Source organism: Varroa destructor, unplaced genomic scaffold (genome assembly GCF_002443255.2).
Source record: "Varroa destructor unplaced genomic scaffold, Vdes_3.0 BEIS01000004.1, whole genome shotgun sequence".
In the NCBI taxonomy this organism is placed as follows: domain Eukaryota; kingdom Metazoa; phylum Arthropoda; class Arachnida; order Mesostigmata; family Varroidae; genus Varroa; species Varroa destructor.
The window spans coordinates 47,420,890-47,426,889 of record NW_019211457.1 but is presented as its reverse complement, the minus strand read 5'-3'; the positions used below and the strand labels follow the sequence as shown (position 1 = coordinate 47,426,889).

Below are 6,000 nucleotides of genomic sequence, written 5' to 3'. Positions count from 1 at the left end.
ATCGGACCCGTCACACGCTTTTCCTCGCCCTCGCCACAAAGATCCGACGATCTGACTGATGGAGCAACGTCGTGTCGCTTTAAACGACGCAAGCCTACACACTCCATAACGACAATGCGCAGTACCGGCATCCGAGATCATGAGAATCATCATCATCGCCGTCGCCATCATCATCATCATCGGATAGTAAACAAAAAAAAAAGAGAACCATGTTCCTGGTCACCGCCGACCGCTGCTGGCGTTACATTCACCGCCACTCAACGGTACGTAGAACGTACACGCTGCATCCGACTCTGCCCAGTGCTGAAGTCGGATCGTAGAAAAGAAAGTCCAGTTAGCAGAGCTCCACCACAATCTGTGGCTATAGTGAACCGGGAATTCTCTCGAACGTGGGCCCGAGCAGAAGAGCACGATTAAATGTCCGCGGTGACGGCGGCGTTCTCGTAGTAGCACTCTAAAAATGTAGATAAACACAATTAAAAATTTATTTACTCATAGAATTAAAGGCCTGTTCGTTTATTTAGAATCATAACATGCTGATAGGCGGACGATGGTAGTCAACTCTGCTTCTGGAACATCGAGTGTAAAATGTGTGGTGTTTTATAATGCCTGAAAAATAGCTTGCTTCTTTAATAGTCGTGGCTTTTTGGGGAAGCTTCTTTCCATCATTCGATACAAAAAAAAAGCCCTAGAAAATCACGTATTTCTACATTGTATTACAATGTTACGAATGCTGCAGGGTTTTGATATCGTGTGAAGAAAGCTAACTACGACTATCTAAGCACTGGATGGGAAATATTTAGTTGAATATGACGGGTGCCTATATTATGTTTGTGACAGAGAATGTTACCAAGCGCGCCTTAAACTTCTAGACGCGAATCAGACTCCTGAGTAGAAGACAAGGTATCGGAGCGTTGAACGCATCTTTCATGTGAGCGTGTATAGTGTCTGTGATGGCCGGATAATTCAAGCTAGTGTTCAAGATATGTCTACGGATTACTGTCAAAAATTGTCATCGAACATTCGCCGACATGACGAGAAAGCAACGGAACATACATCCATGTAGATTGTGCAATTAAAGTTTTAAGTTTACTTTTTCATATAAAAGTAAACTAAAAAGTTTCACTAATCATATATCATTCTTTAAAGGCCAAGTACGCTTGTTATACTTAATGATAACTGTTATTATTATTGGTAGTTTGCTTCTTTCTTCTTCTAGCGCTAATAATCGACACACAAACAGTAGCCGTATTACGTTAAGTGGATTGGATAATCTTCGTTTGGCGTGTATTTCCGCTGAACATTATAAAACATTACAGCCGGGATCGTGTCGCGTGTCCTTTATAGGGCGCAAACAAAGGACGCGTACCTTCATTTACAGGTGAATATCATATACCTGACTTCGATAAATCTACAGAGCGAGATAAATAGGACGGCCTGGAAAAGTTTCAGCTGCAGTAGCAACAACAATCATTGCTTTAATGCCATCGTTTTCAGCCGAACCAACGGTATTCGACAAGATAGAGCATAATGCGTATCGTAGTACTTGACCAACTGAAGAAACGAACGGCTATTGGCAATATTGAAGTCACTCTTTTGCGCATCACTTAAGAGGAAAACTCTGCGTTCCCCGTTGGTTGCGTAGCTTTTCGTCGATGGAACCGTTAGGAGTATCTAAGTCAACCACTCAGATGTTAGGACCATGAGTACAGGAAGAAGAGAAACGGATTACTGAAGAGACACCGATCTGTCTGTTTAGTCCTTTGCTATTGACGTGTTTTAATAACAGATTAACGTAAGTTGATCATTTTGAACGGATGGTCGTTCCTGAAGACTCTCGAGGCAGGCAGACACCGAAGGGAGGAGCGAAATAAGCACAATAAAAAAACTAAGTCGATAAACGTTGGTCGCATGGCGGCTCATATCACTTCTTAAACGAAGTCGTGAGTGAAACACGAACGACTTTGCTCATCACCGGTGGTTCTCTGTTTGAAGTATTATTATTACAATAACGTGCGAAGATGAAGTACCTAGAAGGATATGTGCGATTAAGTTGTGTAAATTTCAAAGTTATATCTCTGATATTAACTTGTATTTTTATTTTTTTTTCGGTATTCGTTTTACAGATGCGAACTTGGACAAGTTAGTTTTGCGTCCGTCACCCGCCGAATAGATCATCTCGGCGCATCTACTATAATCTATGTATATCGATGCCGTTCTTCGAAAACACGTCAATGTTCATAATACTGAGACATCAGTCGAGTAAAATGCTCTGCTCGCGTAAGAAGGCATAGACGATCGAAACGGGTAGTAAATATTTGTCGCGCTTCACAACATTAATGGTGGACGCTGATGTATCTCCGAGCCGAGCGCAGAACTCGTGATGAAGCCGCGGAAACAAAATCCTGCCCGGCTTGACTTTGTCGTTAATTTCCTCTGTAGACGCGGTGAGACGCTCCAAATAGAGGCCGGAGCTGAATTAATAGAAAATAGGTGAATACAAGTTGACCCGTGGGAAACTCATCTACCGTTAAGTTTGTTCTATTTAATCACACATTCAGCTTCTATGAAAGCTGGTGGCAACTCGGTCTGTCCTAGGTTGGGGAATATGAGGTCCAGTTTGAGGAACTAGTCGTCCAGCCATTTGGTATGTGCTATAAATTGCAACTTGCGAGGCTTTTTATGTACCACAATCTAACGTTGTTGAATTTGTTTATAAATGGTTTTAGACATTCGACCCATGTGACGATAACGTCGAAAGTGATAATCTTCGTCAATAACCCCAAAATGGACACAAGCCGTGGGGTTCATAGAACAGATTATGGATTTTTTTATTTTTCAACATAGAAATGTCTTTTGTCCGGCGAAAAAAAAGTTGTGCTTCAGTGTTCTTATTAAGTTCTTTTACAGCGAATGCATGGTACATCTACAGATAAGGTAACCAGTAGGTTGCCACTAAGCGCGTCGTTTATTATGTCTATTATTACGATCTTATATTTCCTACCGATGACTTAGCGATATCAATCAAACTAATTATAAATAATCGTACCAGGTAATTATCGTTTGCAAATGACTACTGCCATTGTCTATTCTCGTGCATCGAAATTTTGGCCGATGACTGACTTAACTTGAATGGGTTTGGCTAAACGAGGTAGGATTGACGTTTTACCTACAGTAGAATGGCGCATATCCGGCGAGCACGGAACGAGAACTATATTCATTTATACAGCTGAGCGCATAGGACAACCGCTAGCTTCTCTTAGACATTGGGCAGTGAAACACGGTGTCGCCATACTGGACGTGTATCGGAACGGTTCTGTTTCCTGATAGCAAGCTGTTTGAAAAAAACGTTCATGCTTCATGTGTACCAGTGAAGATTCCTCTGGACTTGGCTGAACCCGAACGACTATATCGTAATGCAGACGACAGAGTGTGTGTTGATGTCTACTGCATTTTGAAGCATGGCGCCTTGTGATTGCCCCTCTCGCCTTTTCCGTACAAAACCTGTCCTAAGGAAATTGTCCATGCACTAAAGGCGCCGCTTGATGAAACTTTGTCAGAGTAACCGACAACGACATAACACAAAATTGCTGAACTAAGCAGGTCAACACGCGAGTCGATCATTTGTAACGCAGTTTGTACCTGACAGCGTCACCGAGTAGAGGCAAACAAGAGGCCATACGTTGGGTAAATATGTGTATGTGTATGTGTATGTGTATGTACGAATTGAATAGGGAGTTCCACTCCAGAAAGCACGCTGCATTGTACTTCATTATAGAAGGAGACAGGTTCTGAGGTTTTTGTGCAATGTGGATCGTACGACGAGATCAGGTTCAAGGATAGGAACGAGGCCGCGTGCGCCATCCATCGCTCGCGTGCACTTAAATGCGTGACAAGAGTCCATTCTGCCTACAGGTATATGGTGAGTACCTCGTTTTCGCTATCTAAAAATTTCGGCGTTAAATCGTGAGGCCTGCACGATCAGCTTCAGTAGTCGATTCGGGAATATTATAGGTTTTGTATGCATATTTCTACTTATTTTTACTCTTGTCCTCTTCTCTTGGGGGAAGCTTTTTAGATCCAGGGCATTATTATGTATCACGTAGTTTATTATTATCGATATTACTAGACAGAGAAACCGTGTCTGACGCGATACATAAAAGGAAATATTAGCGTGTATAGCTTATATTCGACAATTTCGAGCTCGTTTTCTATCTTGGTTATATTTAGCGAGAGATCGTTATTGCTTTGACAAATGTTACAAAGCGCCTGTACACTTAGCAGGTCTACTCGTTAAACCCTAGTCATGACCTTTATATGGTGAATAGTAAAAAATCAATAAAAACGGTTTCGCTATATATACATTCACCTTATCGAAATCATATTTTGTATGAAAAGAAAAATGTTTTTCTATGTATTGTATATATATATATATCTATTCATAGGAGAGATTGGAGTAACTCTAAAAATAGGATAAGTCTTCCTTGCTCCTCTAGCCTCGCCGTTTCACCATTCTGTCAAGTTTGCCTTTTTAATACATAGGTATTGCGACAAACAGGTATATCGACAAGCAACATTACCGATTGCTGGATGATACTAACTAACTACGTAACGATACGGCACTTTTTCGCTCATGCTATTTTCATTTTTCTCCTTTTTTTTTCCAGTTCGAATACTACCATCATTCAAGATAATTATTATTGTATCTAAAGATGAATTGTAGGGCAAATAGCTCGAGATATTTTGTCCATTGCTTCTATGGGTCGACGTTTACCTCCGCGTTAGACGAGCATAGTCAACTGCTGGTATGAGTGTGTAAATATGTTTGTTTACGTAAATCTGTTTGTGTGTTTGTTATTGACTGAAATCGATTTGGCTTTGTCGCTTCAAGCTATTCGCGTCAGACTGCAAAGGTAAACAGCGGCAGTGGGCACAGGCAAACAAAACCGAATATGCAATGCCAAATCCATCTCTTGCCTGCAAGTTTGCCCGATATTGCTGTGGACTTAAACGAAGAACGGCAGCGATAGCAACGGCGGCGGCGGCGACCCAAAGAAATTATGAATGACTTTGCGACGCGGCCAGATCAAGATTAATGACTTGCTTCATTTATCAACCTTATACGGGCGCACCCGAGTAAACCATTCCCCAATCGGTTTCCCGCTTGAGTCAATCTTCCCGAAATGAAATAGCAAAGGGAAGAAGACCCAGAACACGAAGACGGCAATGAGAAATGAAAATTGACGAAAATCGATAACGTAGCAATGACGAAAAAAAAAAAAAAACAACAGCATCAGCAGAGTAATAAGCAGGTAACGAAAAATTGTACAGGTTGATTCACTGGCCTGCAGTGTCTCAGATCGTTTATACCTGTATGCTCTATCGTAGTGGAACGGATGGATGTCGTCATTGTGATGATCGTGTGTCGTATGTGCAGGGGTCGCACGTCCCGTACTCGTTATACTATCGTAACTGATTGGTGAACATATGATCTTTACACCGAATACGCTGTTTTATTATTAAAAAATACGTATAGGGGGACTATACGACGGATTGGACGGAGCATCAGTGAAGTGGTGGCATCTGGTGTGGCCATCGATAGGTGGATTATGGGCCGTATAGCTTCGAAATGAAATAGTATTTTATGTCAATGAAGTTCTGTAATGTTATGAAGACCCATATTCGTAAGCAGTGAATCGGAAAAGGTTATTCATGAGGTTGAGCATCATAAACAGTGAGCACAAAGGACCACTAAACATTTGGCGCTGAGGCGGCCTAGGTTTGAATCCGAACACATATTTCACCAGCAAGAATTAGGAAACTCGTAGAAAAAGCAATAAAAAAAAGTGCGCTCTTTTCGTGCTTAGTGCCTCTTGGTCGCTTATAGTTAGCCCCTGAGACACTCTGAGACAATGCTAAGGCAGCGGTACTAAAGTCCATCTTACGCTGTCGCCAGCAACACGTCATGCGTGAATCGCATATAGAATAAAAGTGTTTACT

General features: G+C 41.7%; 1 long non-coding RNA gene across 7 annotated transcripts in view; it reads left to right on the top strand.

The window, feature by feature from the left end:
• Positions 1–2,132: 2,132 nt before the first annotated feature.
• LOC111249569 (uncharacterized) overlaps positions 2,133–6,000 on the top strand; it is a 74,965-nt gene continuing 71,097 nt past the window's right edge. For all 7 annotated transcript variants that reach the window (XR_002672976.2, XR_015326556.1, XR_015326554.1 and 4 more), the window contains exon 1: positions 2,133–3,922. This is a non-coding gene — a long non-coding RNA (uncharacterized LOC111249569). The remainder of the gene's footprint in view (positions 3,923–6,000) is intronic.